At 37.0% G+C, this 19,926-nt stretch overlaps 1 pseudogene; it reads left to right on the top strand.

Annotated features, from left to right (window-relative positions):
- Positions 1–5,849: 5,849 nt before the first annotated feature.
- LOC113189402 (signal recognition particle 19 kDa protein-like) lies at positions 5,850–13,610 on the top strand (annotated as a pseudogene).
- Positions 13,611–19,926: the final 6,316 nt, after the last annotated feature.

Consider the following 19,926-nt stretch of genomic DNA (forward strand, 5'->3'; position numbering starts at 1 on the left):
CTTGCTTCTGCATATGAGAGAAAGTATATGACCCTTAACCTCTGAGTATGTATAACTCTTATGTATTATATATATTTAAATATATAGATTTTAAATATATATATATTTAAAATCTTACAAGGATGTATCTGATAGTGCTGATCAAATCAGTGTTTAAGTCTCTGACAGTACCACAAGATTTATATTGCATAACCTCTGTCATATTCAAGCACATGAATCCAGAATTATTTAAAGGTCATCTTTTCAAGACCTGTCCTTCAAGAAAGAACAAGTTCCTTTGTACATTTACTTAGGATAACCTAGAAAGACTTGTCATCCCTCTGAAACCTCAACTGTGCAATTGACCTGTTGCTTAAATAACCTAGCTTTTATAAAGTACCCAGCTATCTTTCAGAGAGTGTTTTCCCCCTTCTGGAAGTATGGGTCTTTCCTAGAATATAGCTTTTTCTCTTTCCAGCAAGTCATTTTTCCAGATTTAAGTGATTCATACTAGACAGTTTCTCCGAGTGTGCACCTGTATCTCCAGAGAAGCAGCACCTGTATTTCCTGGGGACTTACCCAGAGTGAGATCCAAGCAATCTGCATTACAACAAGATTTACAGGTGGTTCTCACATATACTCCCAGTTTAAGACCACCACCACCCCCAGCCTAGATTAATACCCAAGGGGGTAGAAAAACCAAATTCTTTATCAGAATAGAATTTGACCTTTTTGAAAGGTTATGGAAAATAATGTTCCTACAAGAAGCTTCTCAAGCACAAAGGAGAGACAGTACAGCTCAGGAAGAGGGAGGGGGAAATGAGCCAAACATTAAACCTCTCCCGGTACATCCTTTCCCAGTAACAATGGGCCCCAAGGGAAAAAGCAAACTTTCATTCCTTCCTGGTTTCATCCCCAGCATCTCCACCAAAAGCAAACATTTACTCCTTCCCAACCACAATGGGTCCTGGAGGGAGGAGGCAAATACTGAAGTACTGAGCCCTGGACTTTTACCCTTTCCCACTGCAGATGTTCCAAAGGAGAAAAGCAAATAGAGAAGCTCTAGGTAACAATGGGTCCCAGAGGAAGATAAGGTGTGAGCTCTTCCCAAGTGACAATGAGTTTCAAACTTTTTACAACTGCCTTCCTGAGTTAAAATTTTAACCTGCACAACTAGATCCCTGGCTGTCCAAACAGCATGAGTGCAGTCTCCAGTGATTCATTCACTCTCATTGTGAACTATAAAACCCAGACTCCATCTGTAACCGGAGGGCCATTTCTCTACCAGAAAATGAGTCCTCCCATGCCTGACTGACTGACTTCACTGCAGAATTTAAAAAAGCTTGCTGATCCGAGGTTTGCTTCTGTCTTCCCACTTCAGTATTTGTGTGCCATGTGCTTACAACTTTGACATTCCAAATCCTGCAAAATGGTGGTCTATGGTTGATATGGGCCTTCTAAATATATTTTGCTGAAAGGTCTTCCAGAAGCATGAGTTGTAAGGACTGCTTATTCTCCTGGTTTACAATCAAGAACCTTTAAAATATGCACAGGTACACACACATATCTTAAAGACAAACATTAACTCTGAGAGAAAGAATAAATTAATTATGAGGATGCTAGAAATGTATTTGTATTTCCAAGGGCTCTATAATTAGGGGAAACACAAATTCTCACAGTCACAGTGGAATCAGTGCATCATGTTAATATGCAGAACAATGTTGATTTCTTTACCTCATCCCCTTTGCCAATTTATCAACCCCTTTGAACCAATTCTCTCAAAACATATTCATTGAGTATGAGATCCCAGAGGCTTTTCAATTTTAGCCATGATTCATTCTCAGCCTCAGTCTCTGTCAGGTTTGAAAGTGGGGAGAGTATCTTTTTTTTTGAGTCTGGAAAGTATCAGTAAATTCAATGTCCCCATGAACAAAATTTGAATGAACAAACAAATGAATGAGTGAGGGAGTTCTATACTTCTCTGTGTACATATAAATGTCTTAAGAGGCAATGGTGTCTCTGTTATATTATTTCAATCTTTCAATAATACTGCTACATTTTATAAAGAGTGAGAACCTGCCTACATACAGTAATACAGGCATACATATTTAAGGTAAAAGTCATGGGCCATTGAGAAAGAGTCTCTTTCTCTGCATTTTTATGAAGCTTAAATACTTTATTTGATGGAGATTAATGTTCCCTCTATAATTAAATACAAACCCGTGTTCAGTCACTGCACCTCCCCAATTATCAAGGCATACTTGACTTATCCTCAACTTGGGATGAGCATGTTGATAAAATGTCTTCAGAATTAAGCCTTCACTTTCAGCATATTTTCTGCTTACTATGTACTTCTCATGAATTATACTTTAATTATAATGAAAAAAAATGTTTTTCCTGTAGTCACCTTGAGCCAAACTGACTAGTTATTACAGGGATGAAGAGTCTTTCACTATAACAAATAGGAAAAGTAGGAAACACAATTAAAACAAGTATGCAATGTGTCTTTTAAAAGATGATTGCCCAAATGCCTTCCAGCTCTAAAAGTCTAAAGCCCAATAATATCTAAATAAACATACTGATCTTTACAATACAGCCTTTGATAACCACATAAATACCAAGGGAAGAGGGAAAATTGCCTTTTGTTTGAGAAACAATAACCTTGGCCACCAAACTGAATGTCTGGTCAGCCAAAAGATAAAAAAAGAAAAATACAAAACAGCAAATGTGCAAATAAAAGATGACAAAGAGGCTCAGGGCTTTGCTTTGTGAAAAACCCTCACTATTCAACTCTAATCTCTTCCTTTGATGATTTCTCTGTGCTGTTCCAAATCATGGTTAAAGAAGATAGAAGGGTATTTGGAGTAATGTGCCTATTAATTCAGCCAGGTGGGTTCCACAGACAAGAATAAATTTGCCCAAAACAGAAAAAAAGAAGTTATTTGGCAATAAAAAGTATAAAGGATAGATAATTATAAAAATAATGCAAATTCAATTGAAATAAGAAATGGAAAGGCCTGAAAACTACTAAAAGCCATCTAAGAACAAAATTGGATAAGAACAAGCATAGAATATTTAAATAGATCAAATGAACTTCAGAGAGAGGTAGAAATTTGGATGATGGACACAGAAAGGAAACAAATACAAAATAAAATGAAGTTCCTCCAGGAAGAATGTCTGAATCCAAAGAAAAAGAGCTTGAGGGAGAAAAACTAATGTACAAGTCACAGGTTTCAGAGTCAGAAAAGGGGCAGTGAAATATAAATTAAAAACCCACTGTCCACATAGATATGCATCTTTTGTTTATGTCCCCTGCCCAAATTCATAGGTTGAAACCTAACCCCTAATGTATTTGCAGGGATCTTTGGGAAGTAAATCATGAGGGTAGAGCCTAATGAATGGGCTTAGTATCTCTATAAAGGAGACCTCAGAGAGCTGCCTGTCCTTTTCTTGCAAGTAAGGACACAGCCAGAAGACATGAACCGGGAAGCAGGATCATACAATGAATCTGCCAAGGGTGTGATCTTAGACTTCTCTGTCTCCAGAACTGTGAAAAATAAATTTCTGTTGCATACAAGTTGTTTGGTCTCTATTTTTGTTGTAGAAAAATGCAAAGACATTATTATTCCAGAATAGTTTCATAATCTCCCCTTACATTGAAAGATATTATTTAGATATTGAGCACTTGCAAAACAATGGAGACCAATATATATTACAGATTTGATTGAATTGGTATTACAGACGTGAAACTGAGCAAAATCTATATATTTAGAAATAAGAAAGGGCCTACATATCTCAAATAAATTCTTCCAATAACTTACAAGTTGTATGTGGTTCACTCTTTTCGAGAACAACAGCCTCCTGTCCCACCAAGAGCAGGATTTTACTCCACAGGACAAATCTACTGTAAAGATCTCTTACATGAAGCATTGAGTAAAGCTGAGAGCGCATAAAATTACATAAGGCAAACAAAGGTTTAAATATCAGGAGACAGTAAAAAGCCAAAGTTCATATAAGCCAAAGACAAGTTTAAGGTTCAAACCACATAATCAAACACTCAAGGAACAAGAGGAATTTATGGGATCCCTAAGTGATGGTTTAAATAGATTTGTGTGCATACTTCTCTTTTATGGATGAAAGAGGATACATGCAGTGAATGGACTAAGACAAAGGAAAGTAGTGCTCAGAGGGGTAACCTTCCACTAGGGCCAATGGTGAAGGCAACAGAGTTAGGTAGCTTGCAGAATACCACATAAACAGCTCCACTGGCTACTTCAAATCAAGAACCAGTAAAGCTGATCAATCACACCTTTAATTGTCTTAATATTTGTGCTGTTATTTGATCTTGAGGAACATCAAAAATATGGAGAGGGGATTTAAATACTACCAAAAGAAGAAACTTCTACCCAGTTCAAACAAATAAACAAGCAAACGAAATGTAAGACCCTCCATATCCCAGTGAAAGAGCAGCTGATCAAAAATTTGAATAATACTCCTTCAAAAAACATGGCTTCCATGGGGGGGTCCTTTCAGGATTTTGCAGTACATAGAGACTCATAAGTCTGCAGATCTAAGGAAAGAGCTATGTGATTTGATGGCACTGATACAGAGAATAGATAATTTGCCTTACTTTATGACCAAGTTTCCCAAGTCTTCAAATAACAAACTCAGTCGGCAGCTAGACACATCCTTAGCTATTCATAAAATTCAACCTTCTACCTTTCCGACAGAACATAAACATGTCCTTTATTTGAGAAATGGAAATAGGATATTTATCTTTGACTACATTTCGCAAAAAAAAACAAAAGGGGAAATCATCTTCTAGTGGCACTTAGTTTTAAGGCACTTTTCCCAAGACATGTTAGGACCTCAAATTTTGAGAGTGGGATATAAGAAAGGATTAATGTGTTAGTTAGATATAGATGTGACCATGAGTGACAAAAAAATTCAAAATGATATTGTTATAGTTTAGATATGAGGTAGCCCCCAAAAGCTTATGTCTGCAATGCAAGAAAGTTTAGAGATTCAATTTTGGGGTTATGAGAGTTTTAACCTAATCAGTGTGTTAATCTCCTGATAGAGATTAACTGGGTGGTGACAGTGGGCAGGTAGGGTGTGTCTGGAGGAGGTGGATTCCTAGGGGCCCCTTTGGGGTGTATATTTTGTCCTTGTTGAGTGAAGATCTCTCTATGCTTCCTCTTGGGATGTGGGATGTTCGATGTCTGGAACTGCTTTCCTCCACCACACTCTTCTGCCAGGACGTTCTGCCTCATCTCAAATCCTGAACAATAGATTGGCCATCTATGGACTCTAAAACTCTGAGTGCCCAAGTAAACTTTTCCTCCTCTAATTGTTCTTATGGGGACTTTTAGCTAACTAAAGCAAATATTAACTTTAAATAAACTAAAACTTCTTTCTCAAGTAAAATTGAATAGAATCCTGCTATCTATGAACCATCTGGTATATATTCCATGTCAAATTCATCATACGGTCCAAGATGGCTGCTCCAGTGCTGGCTACCATGTCCCCATGCCTGCCAGGAAAAGTAAAAAAACAAGGAGAAAGACATTCTTACTGTAAGAACATTTCCCAAAAGTTCCCCATTGATCAGTCCCATTTATATCTATCTCATTGACCAAAAATTTAGTCAAATGACCACCTGGCTACAAGGAAGTTATAGAATACTCTTTATTCTGGTTGGCCATATACCGTTGAAATCTGGGAATTCCATTAGTGACAAGGAAGGGGAAAGCTAGGGTCTGTCATTTTTCTTCCAAATGGAGACACTACTAAGTCACAAGAAGGTACCATTAATAATTAGGACAACACTTGGGGGGGGGGATGCTATCTCTGTGTGGAGTGGAGTGGAAATGGCTTGTGCTGCCACACACTCCCATGCAGACCAAGACAGGCTTATTTGTATCTATTCTGCTTAATTAAAAAATAAGAAGGCCATCGTGGAGGGAAGCAGGATCTTAGTAAGCAATCCTACAGCTATAGAGATTCAAGATGTATGCTCAGCAGTTGGACTTAAAGTGTTTGTTGAGAAAAATAAAATGTACTCTAGAGAGTGGAATCATGATGTTCAATACAGAGGCAGAGTCCGGGTCCACTCAAACAGGAAGATGGCAACCACTGTCTTGTCCCTACCACCTAAGTCAGTAATGTAAGCAGCATAAATGATACCTAAACTAAAAACAAGGCCACAAAAAACAGGAGGTAGTGACCTAAGTCTTCAGCAAGGAGAAGGAAGTAAAAAAGAGAAAGAAAAAGAAGTGATCTGGTATGAGCAACAAGTATGTGGTCCTACTATAAGAGACATCAGTGGAGACTTTGTATCTGAAGGAAAGAGCGTTTTGTTTGCATCATTGGACCGAACTGGGAACATTTATGCCTCCCATCTTCATCATCAGAGTTGACAATAAGAAATAAATCAGAAGTTTGCATCGAGCATTTATGCAGTATAAAAGACAAGATTTTTGATGCTTTGGAGGTTTTGTTTTGTCTTTCAATGAAGAGGTTTTGTGGAAGAAAGAATATTTTTAAATGCACAGTAAGTTACTTGAAATCCTGTTTGTCCTCTATGTAAACGTATATGTCAGATAAATATTTAATAAGATTTGAAATACATATTTTGTTCACCTTTAAAGTTAATGAAATAAAATTTTCAAACTGAAAAAAAAATTAGGACAACACTTATAAATTGTAACACTAGGTGACCCTGTGGAGATCAGACATTGGGGAGCCTCAAGCAGTCTCTGACACTGTTAGTAATACTGGTTTTCTATTTTTGAAGGCCAAAAAAGGCATTAGGTATGTAGTAATCACTTGATTTTCTACTTACATATTTAATGAAATGTTTCTAACTTACTAATCCTCATAATAACCTCCTGAAGTTGATTTTTTGCCCCTATTTTAATTGTTAAGTGAACAATGCTCAAATACGTTGCTTAACTTGCCCACAGCTACACAAAGAGCAGAGTCAAATCTAAGAATAAATTCACTGCTTACTGAGTCTAGAGAAAGCCTCTAGTTTTTTCACAGTGCCAGTCCTAGCTGCTATCAACTTATGTAAAAAATGTGTTCTCATCTCAAATGCATTATGTTAAATTACAGAAGCTCAATGTAAAAGAATACATAACATATATATATATATTTACATATATTTATATACAAAATATATATATATATAGTGGTGTATGTGTGTGTGTGTGTGTGTGTATATATATATATATATATATATATATAAATTCCAGAAAAGGCAAAACCAGAGTGATATACTGTAGATCAGTACTTGCAAGGGAGGGGTCAAAAAATTAAGCTGCAAAGAGGCAGAAGGCAGTTTGGAAGTATTTTGTTTAATAAATGGTTGAATTCATTTATTATACTCATTGAACTGTACACCTAATATTGATATATTTATTGTGGCTAAATTATACTTCAAGAACTCTTATAAGAGATACTAGAGAAAAAGAAAGGAAGGAAGGAAGGGGGGAAGGAAGGAAGGAAGGCTGGCCAATCACAGATAGATAGATAGATATAGATTTATATATATATATATATATATATATATATATATATATATATATATATATTTTTTAATGGTGGCCAAGGATATCCGAGATGTGGAAGGTGTGAGTCTGCTTCTCTCTACTCACAACCCAATATTTCTATTGGTGTTGCCAGACATGATACAAATGGTATACCCTCCACTTGACTAGACCCATTGGGACATGGGAACTTCTAGGTGAGCTGGAGTTCTCGAGGAGGCCTTTTCTTTATAGAACCCCAGACACCTCTTCTCTCATAATATAATTCTTCTTCTGAGGGCCCACTTGATTCCACACATGGTTACATTCTTATGTGTTTTTCCTCCCCCACCTATTTATTTGATTATCTATACCTCTATGATAACGAATGATCAAGACCGTAGGTCCTCTAGGTCCTATAATATCTACAAAAACTACAAAAGTTCAACACTACAAAAACGATAAAAGCTCTAGAGTAACTACAAAACTTCCTCCCATGATAAATAAATACATACTGGGACCTTCCGTAGAAGAGTTGCTGTGGTCTTATCCTGAAGCACCTTTCATATCCAAGAGAGAGAAGTTTTTATCCAATCAATCCCCACAATGAGAGCCCTTTGAAAAGATTTTTGTAAGGGATGTGCAGGAGGGTAATGCAATGAAAGCCAGGTTTCAGTGTGATGAATCTAGCAAAGATTTATAAGATAGACCACAGGAGGGGGAGATTGTAGGAGGCAAGATCAATTAGGAAGCTTTCACTCTGGCCCAAGTAAGAGCAAATGATGGTCTGGACAAAGTGGGGCAGACAGCTGTGGAGGAAGTTGTAGCCATAGACTATTCTTCCTCCACCCACCACCCTCCAGCTCAGACCCAGAAGTGCAATGGGGAGGAAAGGGTACAGACTAACAAATCAAGGTGTGGGTGGCCCCGGAACAACCTACTGAGACACTGAAATTGTTATTCTCTCCCTGTAATTTCCATTTTTTCCCATCCTACACATAGTATTTAGGTTTTTGTTTTTCTTTTTTATAACCACATATATTTCTGTAACAGCTAGAGAACACTGACATTAACTATCTAGCAAATTCCTCTTTGTTAAATGAGGTTCTCATATCATTGGATACCATCAATAAGATTATTATCCCATTGAACTCTTAGTAATTCCTTCTCCTCCCTTTTATTTTTCTGGTTACTGTACATGTGCCTTTTCCATTGTCTATACAGTTGACAACAACATAATTTTTCCTCTTTCATTATTTTTCCTACTTAGCCATTTTTTTTTTGTAAACAGGTTTATAAACTTTAATTCCCACCATAACTCAGAATGAAGGCAAAAAAAGGAAAGTTCTTTGCAATTCCGTACTTCATCTGGCCTTCTGTGTTCCTCCCATCCACACTAGTTAGCAGGAAAACAAATTAACTAAATTGAGATGAAACAATCTCATTCAATAGTGCTGAGGAAATAATCAGCCTCTCCCAGAAAATCATTTAGTCCGTGGGCCAGCCCTGCGCCTCTGCGCCTCTCCTGTGATGGCACATGGTGCATTGTGTTGGGGGTGCAGAGGAAGGCTTGGGAGCCCTGTGTGAAAGGAAAAATCCAGAGCTTTCGGTGCAGTGGACTCTGGTTCCCCAAGTCTCCATGGCAACCCAGGCTCCTAGTGTTATTTGCCCTCCTGTCATTCTGGCAATGGAGCTCAGGTTCCTCTCTCCTGGCTTCATTAGCACCAAATCCTGGTTAATTTAACCCTGTCTCTCCCCTGCTACTACTTCCTGGGATCTCTGCGAAACAACCACAACCTCCCTCCAGTCCCTGGGGTGGGTGATCCACCAATCCCCATCCTGCTGAGCCCTGGACTCCGGATTTAGCTTTTCACTTTGGGCCACTCTGTGAGAGCTCCCTCTTCTGACCACACGGAGTAGCTGCATTGCCACGGCCGTGCCTGAGGCTCTGAGGTGAGGCGGTGCGGTCCTGAATGGGCAGCAGGGTGAAAAGCTGGGGCCCTCCTGGTCTTCCATGTTGTCTTCACCAACCCAACTCTTTTGGAGCTCCTGGAGCTGAAGAGCACAATTCAGCTCTGCTACTTATTAAAGTATGATCTTAGTTATTTATTGACTCAGTATTGCAATTTCCTCAAATGAAAAATGGTAATGAAATAATAATTTATCTCATAACATTGTAAGGATTAGATGAGTTATATGTAAGAGTATATGTACATATATAAAAGTCATAACAGAGAAGGTATCCTGTAAGTTAATTCTTAACTCCTTTTTCTTCTCACATATTTCTGGGGCTAGAAAGGTAGTATAATTTTATTTCCTCCTTTATTGATGTTCCCTTCTGGTCTCCATCGGATCCTTCATGGCAGGTTGTTAAACCTCTTCTCCATGATACAGCTAAACTCAAAACAAAACAAAACCAAAAAAAAACCCTAAATCCTCTATACTAAGTTATGGTGTGCAAGAGGAAATCAAGAAAATAGAAAAACTCTCTCTCAAGATCTTATGATGCCTTATCAAACTCTGAACATTCTCCTTTTTTACTCTTGATATTTCCCACCTTATAATCTCTTCCCACCTATCTACCTCTCACCTCCAGGTAATTAGAAACCTAATGCAAATTAGGACAGAGGTCTTGGGAAGGCAAAAGCAAAATCGAATAGCATGTTAGTATTTGTGTTTGTGTTTTTGTTTTGTTTTCTCTTTAGTGAACCCCAGGCCTTGCATGCCAACCAGGCACTCTACTACTGATCGACATGCCCAACCACAGAAATTTTAAACATTATTTCTTTGATTTTATATTCCCAGATTTTCTCTCTATACTTGAAGAGCTTTCCAAATATCAGAATTATGTTCAAATTTCTCTGTTCTACTAACATTTGCATAACTTGCCCTCTGGTTTAAAATTTAATAGACTGCAACTTCATCTGTTACCAATAATATGTGCTGAAATATGCATATATTCCAAACTTACCTCTTGCTTCCCCCCCAACAAGAAATTGTCTATATAATTAAACTTCATTAGAAGTGCCCTATCCTGGACAAATTATCAAAGAAAAGCAAAAGATAACAACAGATACCATATAATATGACTATTTAACTTTTGCTAAAAGCAATAAAGCTAACTGCTTGTGATTTAATATCTTGATGTAACTCAAAACTCAAGAATAAATTGCAGTGGACAGTACACATCCCTGCATATTGACCATCAGTACTAATTTTCAATAGTATGGATTGACCATATGTAACAACTATCTAAATTGAACCATGTTTGTTTAGACATGAAGGTTAAACAGCGATATGTAATTATTACACAATGTGCATTTTTTATTCTAATTAGTTATACATGATAGTAGAATGTATTCAATATACATATATCGAGTACCTGATGTAGAATTACGTTTGTCATGTAGTCATATATACACATAGGATAGTAATGTTTGATTCATTCTACTATCTTTCCTAGTCCCATTCCTCTTCCCTTCTCTTCATTTCCCTTTTCCTAATCCAAAGTACTTCTATTTATCCCTAACCATCGCCCACCCTTATTGTGAAATTAGCTTCTGCATATCAGAGATATTGGTTTTTTGAGATTGGCTTATTTCACTTAGCATGTTATTCTCCAGTTCCATCCATTTACGGGAAAATGCAATAATTTCATTCTTCTTTATGGCTGAGTAATATTCCATCGTGTATATGTACCACATTTCTTTATCCATTTATCTGTTGAAGAGTACCTAGGCTGATTCTGTAGTTAAGCTATTGTGAATTGAGCTGCTATAAACATTAATGTGGCAGTGTCACTGTAGTATGCTTTGGCTATAAACCAAGAAGTAGGATAACTGGGTCAAATGGTGAATCCATTCCTAGTTTTCTAAGGAATCTTCATACTGCTTTCCAGAGTGGTTGCACCAATTTGCAGCCCCACCAGCAATGGATGAGTATACCTTTTACCCCATATCCTTGCCAACATTAATTGTTGCTTATATTCTAATTGCCACAGAATGTGCATTATTAAAACATTTTCAGCTTCTCTTTTGGAGGAGACTGGCCATGAAGTGTGTTTGGTGGGCTCAAGTGCAGTTTATCCAGTTGTGAACCCTTGGGGTGCTTCACTCTACCTCACAACGGCCTACTCCAGCCCCAGCGGGCAGTCTCAAGTTCCATTCACTCAGAGCTAATAAGTCCAGAGTCACTTTCATAATGAGGACAGTAATTGTCACTATGGAGCAAATTTGGATTTGTTTATTCAAGACCATGTACAGAAACAAGAAGCTACACAGGTCAGGGGAGGGCAGGAAGATCCAAGAAAGTCTATAAATTTGATCAAAGACTTGGATAAGAATTTAAAAAGAGATATTTATCAATTTGAAGAAAACAATCCCCAGAAGATTTTTACCAGTCAAAAATTTCAGAGTAAGCTTCAGCAAAGTTTTTACCATCATAAAATCCGAACTTAAATTCTGGCACTTCTGCTTATCAACTCTCTGGGTTTAAGCCAATTACATAGACTTGCTGAGCTTCAGTTTTCCTATCTATCAAATGGAAATATTTATCTCATTAGAGACTTTGTTCCAAGATAAACTTATTAAAGAGAGTGAATTCTCTCTTGCTAGTAGGCTGTCTCTAGCATTCTCTCCCTACTCTCTTGGATGCAGCCAGCTGTCTTGCGAGATGCCCAATGGGGAGGCTCACATGGTAAGGAATAGAGGGTGGCCCTGTGCCAACAGAGTATGAGAAACTGAGGTCTCCATTCAACAACCACTGCAGAACCAGGTCTTGCCAACAACCCAGGAAAGAGCCCGAGAAGGATCTCTCGCAGTCGAGGCCTGAGATGACGGCCAGAGGACCCATCTAAGGTTTTCTTGGACCACAAAAACTGCGAGCCAATAAATCTTGTTCTTTTAAAACACAAAGTTTTAGGAGCAACTTACTACATGTAGTGCATAACTAATAAGAATAATATCTGCAATTTTATCTGGGGGCCAACATATAAACTTGATACTGAAGTCAAGTCAGGTGATAAGAAAGAAAATTATAAGCCAGGCTCACTCATGATTATACATGAAACAATGTTAAGCAAAAAATTAACAAAACAAATCTATTTTTACGTAAGAAGATCATGCAAAACAATTATTTGGGAGTTTCCCCTGAAATACAAGTTTGTTTTAACATTTGAAAATCAACCAGGTATTTCGCTACATTAAGAAATAAAGGGGGGGGCCGTGTTGTAATCTATTCAAATACAAAGGAAAAATATTTCATTTTTAACAGTATTCATGAAAAAAACATTCTTACAATCTAGGAACAAAAGGAAATAATCTTTAAGGATACTTAATATAATCAATTATGAAAAATAAAACCCATATTAAATATTACTTAATGATGACATTATTGAAAGTTTTCCCTGTAGTTCAAAATGAGACAAAGAATCCCATAATTGTTAGATCTATCCAAATTGTACTAGAGATCCTAGACTCTAGTAAGAAAAGATCAATAAATAAAACATAATGACTATAAAGGAAGAAAAGAAATTGTCAAGACTCACATTGTATTTTATGAATATATACAATTATTTGTCAATTTTTTTCAAAAAGAAAAAAGATCACATGGTATGTTTGCATATCTAGAAAATCAAAACTGTATATAGATAAAACTTGAAGACATGTTAGGTAGCATTGATAAACATAAGCTCATTATACAAAATTCATTTGCCTTGAAGGAAAAAGCAATCAAAATTTAAAATTTATTAAAATACTGCAGATTTTGAGAGTTATTCCCATACATTATTGGAAAGTATTCTCAAATTCAATACTTGAGGAAAATAAAATTGAGTGAAGGAAAATCTGAATTTCAATGCTATGGCAACTGTTTCAGTGCAGCTAATCCCACGGGGAACTCTTGAAGTTGAAATGGCTTTTCAAAATTGTCCCAAATAGAGACAAGAGGATTGTATTAGTGTATTTCTTTATAAATCTACCTGCATTCAATCATGAAGGCTCTACCTGAATAATTTTATATAATCCTAATCACCTCCCAAGGCTCCACCTCTAAACAACTTAGGTTAAGTTTCCATCCTCTTTAATACCTCTTAGTGGGAATTAAATTTCAACACATGGGAACCGTATACAAACTCTAGCAAAGACCTACAAGGATTTTATTTCCTCACATCAAACAAGCATTGAATATTCCCTGGAAGGGAGCACAGTTTTAGACCAGGGGGTTCTTTTCTGATGAGTAAAATTCCAGGGAGAGACTCAGCTGAGCACTGCCAACCCTTTGCCCTTCCTGTAGCTTAGGAAGTGAGAGTTCCAGTCCTATGGAAGGACTGGGGTTGTGCCATGGCATCCACTATGATGATAATGTGCATTAACATCAGAATTCTAACAAAATGTATGGAAGCTCTCAATACAAAAAACTATAAATAATATTGAAAAACATCAAAGAAGACCTTACTAAATGAGTATTTACCAAAATTTTATAGAATCCTAATAAAAATTCCAATGTTGTAAATGTGTGTGAGGTGAACTTGATAAGCTACTACAAAATATATGTAGAAATGTAAAGGGCTATGCCTAGCCAAGAGTTTCTTAGAGAAAAATAAATATGTGGGAGAATTTGTTCCACTGAATGTTAGCTCTTATTATAAAGGTGTAGTCTTTAAGATAATAAAACACCAGCATAAAAGTAGAAAAAAAATAGCTCAACAGCATATATTAAAAATCTTAGGTACTAATTCATACACATATGGTATGCAATTTACTGCAAATATGGCAATACAGAACAGTGGGGGGTAAGATGCCTTTTTCCAAAAATGGTGTTGAAACAATTTAATATCTTTATGGATATAGATAGGAACAGAATGAAACTTATTCTTTACATCATTCCAAACACAAAAAGTCAACTTCAGGTAGATTATATAAGTAAATATGAAATACAAAGCAATCAAATTGAGACAATCAAATTGAGAAAATTTGATTGCTTTATAACCTTTATAACCTAAAGAAAAATAAATATGTAGGAGAATTTGTTCCACTAAATGTTAGCTCTTATTATAAAGGTATTTTTATAATAAGATGTATCTTATATTTTCTTTGTTTTCTTTGTATTTTCTTTATAACCTTAATATAGGGAATGATTTCTCAAATAGGTCACATAAACCACACAGGACCACGAAGAAAATATTGATAAATATGACTGTATTGGAGTTTTTGTCAAAGACCACCATTTACAGGATATAAAAAGGAAGCCACAAAGTGAGAGAAAGCATTTGCAACATACAGAGCCAAAAGAGGTGCATATCTTGAATTTCAAAAAAAGAAAAAAGAAAGAAAAGAAACAAATTTCTTTAAAAACAAACAAAAAAAACAGATTATTATGGTTTGGATGTGAAGAGTCCTCCCAAAGCTTACATATGAGACATTGCAAGAGGGTTCAGAGGGAAAATGATTGGGTTGTGAGAGCCTTAACCCAATTAGTGAATTAATCACCGGATAGGATTAACTGAGTGGTGATTGAAGGCAGGTAGGATGTGGCTAGAGGAGGTGTGGCATTGGGGGTGTAGCTTTGGGGTACATATTTGTATCTGGCAAGTGGAGCCTCTCTCTCTGCTTCCCCATCATCATGTGAACTGCTTCCCTTGCCACATTCTTCCTCCATATTGTTCTGCCTTACCTGGAGACCTGAGGAATAAAGCCAGCTGTCAATGGACTGAGACCTCTGAAACCTTGAGCCCTCAAATAAATTTTTCTTCCTCTAAAGTTGTTCTGGTTGGGTGTTTTAGTCACAGCAGTGAAAAAGCTGACTAAAACACAGATCAAAAAATCCAGTAGGGGAAAATGTTCTTGGTATTGGAATAGACAATTTCCAACAGATTACTCAAATAGCCAATGAACAACTTCACTAATAATGCAAATTAAAACCACAAGAAATGCCCTTACATGCCCATTAAAATGGCTTTAAAAATATTAATGACAAGACCAAGTACTGGAAAGACTCTGAGGCAAAAGGGACTACACTGCTGATGAGAGTAAAAAGTTTGGCATCACATACTTAACTTGAAGTGACACATCCCCTATAACTCACAATTCCATTGCTAGAAATTCAACAGAAACACACATGCAGATGCACCAAGATATTTGCACAAGAATGTTCATAGCAGATCATGAGAGCCTCAAACTGTGAATAAGTCTAACATCCATCAATAGTAGAATTATGAAGTATGGTATATAGTATATAGAGAGAGTATTATACAAAAATGAAAATAGACCCCTATACCTTGCAATATGAATGAATTTCATACACATAATATTGAACAAAAGAAGTCCTCATAATAGAATTCATAATGGATTATTCTACTTATCCAAAGTGCACCCACAGAGTTGTTCTACAATGTGTAAAAATGCATGCTTAGGTAGTAAACTCTAAAGAAAAGCGAGGATGTAGGAACTATGAAAGTCAGCATGATTTTTAATTTTGTACAGGAACAGTGAGTGGGAGAGAGCACAATGGGGGATAAAGGAATAGTGGTAATTTCATATTTCTCCATCTAAGTAGTAGTCTCACAAGTGTGGAGAACAAAACTTATATGGCTATGAAAAGAAATGAAATGTCACTTTACCTAAGAGTTTTACCAACTCCAAACCTTGAGAATTTCTTCTGGATACATGATCCTCTATGCATAGAGCATCAGATCCCTGTAGGTATCATGTATTTTAAATAAATTTTACTCTTTATATTAATATGTGACTTAGTCTCTTCACTTAAAAACATATGTAAACATATATCCTAGTCACTGTGTATGAATTAGCCTTATTTCATATTATTCCATTATATAGATATGACATAATGAAGTCAACCTTTTATTGAAGGTTATTTAAATGGATTCTTTTGCTTTTTTCTTTGAGATAAGACTTCATTGAGCATTTTGGGATACATAAATATATGAACACTGGCACATGATTGTGATTCCAGCTACTTGGGTAACTAAGTCAGAACAAACACAAATTTGAGGTCAACCTGAGCAACTTAGAAAGATTCTGTTTCAAAACAAAAAAATGAAAAGAACTAGGCATGTAGCTCAGTGGTAGAGCGCTTGCTAACCATCCACAAGTCCCTGGATTCAGTCCCCAGTGCCTCAAAACTGAAATAAACTTTTTAAATTAAAAATATGGGGGGAAAAGCCAAGTCCTTAAAAATTTTAGCATCTGGTTCACTGTTTCTTTCTCCGGAACAACTCAGCTTGTGTTTTTGGAGATTCCAACATTAGTGTACATTATCCTTCTGATGCTCACCTTCCTCTCAGTTCCTCCATCCTCATCTCCTACTATGGCCAGATCATCCTAGCCCACCCTTCTCTCCCACTCTCCTGCCTTGGAGTCTCTTCTTTGTCATGACCAATGCTAAATGTTACACTCTTAAACCATGATGACCATTTTTCTTCTAGTGCTCCAACTCCAACAATTCCTGGCTTCCCCAAGATCTAAAATTCATGAATCAAACACATTTTAAATGTCCCTAAAACCTTCATGTCCTTGCTTCCCTACTTGCCTTTCTTATATTTCATAACCCATCATTATAGCCCTCCCTTGATTATACTTCCCTCTCCCTCATTCCTCTCTCACTTCATTATAGTCCCCTGGAAAAACCCTCAAACCTGATGGATGACATATATCTATCATATTGTGCCTGCCCCCATGTACTTAATGTAACATAAAACAAGGCTGATTGGCTTCACTTTAAATTATCTAAGAGAAATGGTACACACAGGTCTTCCCCATGACAGATTAAGGAACATTAAGCAAGTGGCTCGACCTGTGTGCAGTTATCCTCCTGTATTTCTCTAGAAGCCTCCCAGAAAATTACATCCCACTTTTCTTGGTTCCCAATATCTTTTCCCCTATCTTCTTTCTCAGCTGAAGAACATGCTTGCTATTTCACTGAGAAAAACCCCAAAAGAATTTCCAAAGGTGCCCCCACAGCACATTTACTCAAATACCAGCCTCTGCACCCACATGGTCTCCCTCCCCACCAATTACTCCGGATGGATTATCCCTGCTTCTGTCTAGAGGCAATGCCTCTCGGGCACTAGACACCAACGCCTCTCGCCTACACAATCACATCAGCACAGCAATCCTTTCTCTTTCTTCTATCATCAATTTTCTGCTTGCTGCTGTGACATTTCGATCAGTGTACAAACAAAACTGCTATAATTTCTACCATCTGAAAAATGCAGGGAAAAAGAAATCCTCTCGATGAACTCACTTCTCATTCCAGTTTCCTCCCGTGCATCTATCTTCTCCTCCATATTGTAAATTTCCTTTAAAATTTTGCTACACTTGCTATCTCCAAATTATTCCCATTTTTTTTCTTGAATTCTCTGTAATGTAAGAAGACTTTCACTGCCCATCTCCGCTCCACTTAAAATTCCTTTTAGGTTGTGTGTATGTGTGCTTGTGTGTATGTGTTTCTACATCCCACATTTATGTTTGTAGCCAAGATCTCTCTCTAGAACATCAGATTCATACACCAAACTCCCTAGTCTAGTGGACTTCATTTGGTGGTGGCGGGGGGAAGGGAGGGTACCAGCAATTGAACCCAGGGACACTTAACCACTGAGCCTCTTCCCCAGCCCTTTGTGTTTTTTTGTTTGTTTGTTTGTTTTTTGTTTTTTTGAGACAAGGTATCCCTAAGTTGCTTAGGACCTCTCTAAGTTATTGAGGCTGGCTTTGCATTCACCATCCTCCTGCCTCAGCTTCCCAAGCTGCTGGGATTACCGGCATATGCCACCATGCTTAGCTCTAGTGGACTTCTTAAATTTAGCACATCTTAGACAGAGCTTCCTTTTAAGCTCCCCTCCCACAGCCTGCCCCATTTCAAGAGCATTTTTTTACATCCTTCCAGTTCCTCAGACCAAAAAACTAGGAGTCATCTTTGAGTCTTCTTTCTCTCGTATTCTATATCCAATGCTTTAGCAAATCTTATTGCATCTATTTTCAATTCATATTCACTTCTTACTGCCCCAACCATTACTGCACTTGCTCTGATCATCATCCTTTATCTGGATTGGTACCATAGCCATCCAACTAGTCTTCTTCCATCCTGTAGGCAATCTATCTTCAACCCAGAAAACACAGCAATCCTTTCAAAATGATAGTCGAGCTAATGTCATGAACCTACTCAAAACCCTCCAAATACTGTTCATCCCACTCCACATAAAAGCCTCTTTCCTGACCATAGTCTATAAAGTCCCACATAATCTGAATTCCTGCAACCTCTCTGTTCTCATCTATCACCACTCCCTTCTTTCCCTCCACCAGACACACTGGTCTCTTTTCTATCCTACCAAACACATGAGCGCTTGTTTTACCCTGTACCTAGAAACTTCTTTCAGGAATTGCTAACTTTCTCACTTCCCTCAGACATTTACTGAGTTGCTTAAATGATAAGGATGTCCAGAACCACCCTATTTAATATTTTATAGCTGTATTTTTTTCCTTCCCTCCACTTCATTGGTTCTATGGGCTTCACAAAGCATATTATTCTGTGACATACATGTATATATACAATGCATACACAAAAATTGTATTTATTATCTCTGCATTCTAGAATGTAAGTCATATGAATATAGGATTTTTGTACACTTTGGTTCATTGTTACATTCCCAAATTCTACAGCAATTCCTGGCAAATAGCTGGGGCTCAAAACACACTCGTTGAATTTATATGCACATTCATATTTTTAACAGATATAAAGTGTCCATTATTCAAAGACTGACTCGACTCTACCTTGGCATTACCACAAAGCCTCCTCCTGCAGTTCAATTTCCATACCCAGATTTAAGAAGAAAACATTTTGTTATTATTTCCTACTGTTGGCAGCTTAATGAATGTCCTCTGTGCGGTTGTTTCATTTTAAAGTCACGCTATTTCCTCATCTAATCATTGGCAAGGGCAGGAAGTAGAATTAATGGCCAATCTTTTAGAAGGATTCCCCCTGAAGTACTATTCCATGAGACAATAGAAGTTTTACTAGGACACATTTTCATGTCCTGGTGTATATTTAGACACTGAAACCCTTTGAAACTAATGGGAGGTCTGTGGGCCAAACACATTTATAGGAAACGAAAGGAAATGGCACAGTAAAAGCAAGCTGTGAAAAAAAGATCTTCTAGCTTGCTGTTACCTAATCTGTCACATGAAAGACTTATTTTAACATTTCGATTAGATAAAATGAACAGAAAAATACCATGGATAGTATTCTTTCAGTGTTCCTGCTTTTGTATCTATGAATGCCTCCTCTTCATTGGAGTCATGAATTGAAGTCAGAAAAAAACAGCATGGAATATAATTTTTTTGCACTTATCTTAAATCAGAAATGCCATCTATATCTGATAAATAATTGCAAAAAATAAAAATCAAAT

Source organism: Urocitellus parryii, chromosome 10 (assembly GCF_045843805.1).
Source record: "Urocitellus parryii isolate mUroPar1 chromosome 10, mUroPar1.hap1, whole genome shotgun sequence".
NCBI classification, from domain to species: Eukaryota; Metazoa; Chordata; class Mammalia; order Rodentia; family Sciuridae; genus Urocitellus; species Urocitellus parryii.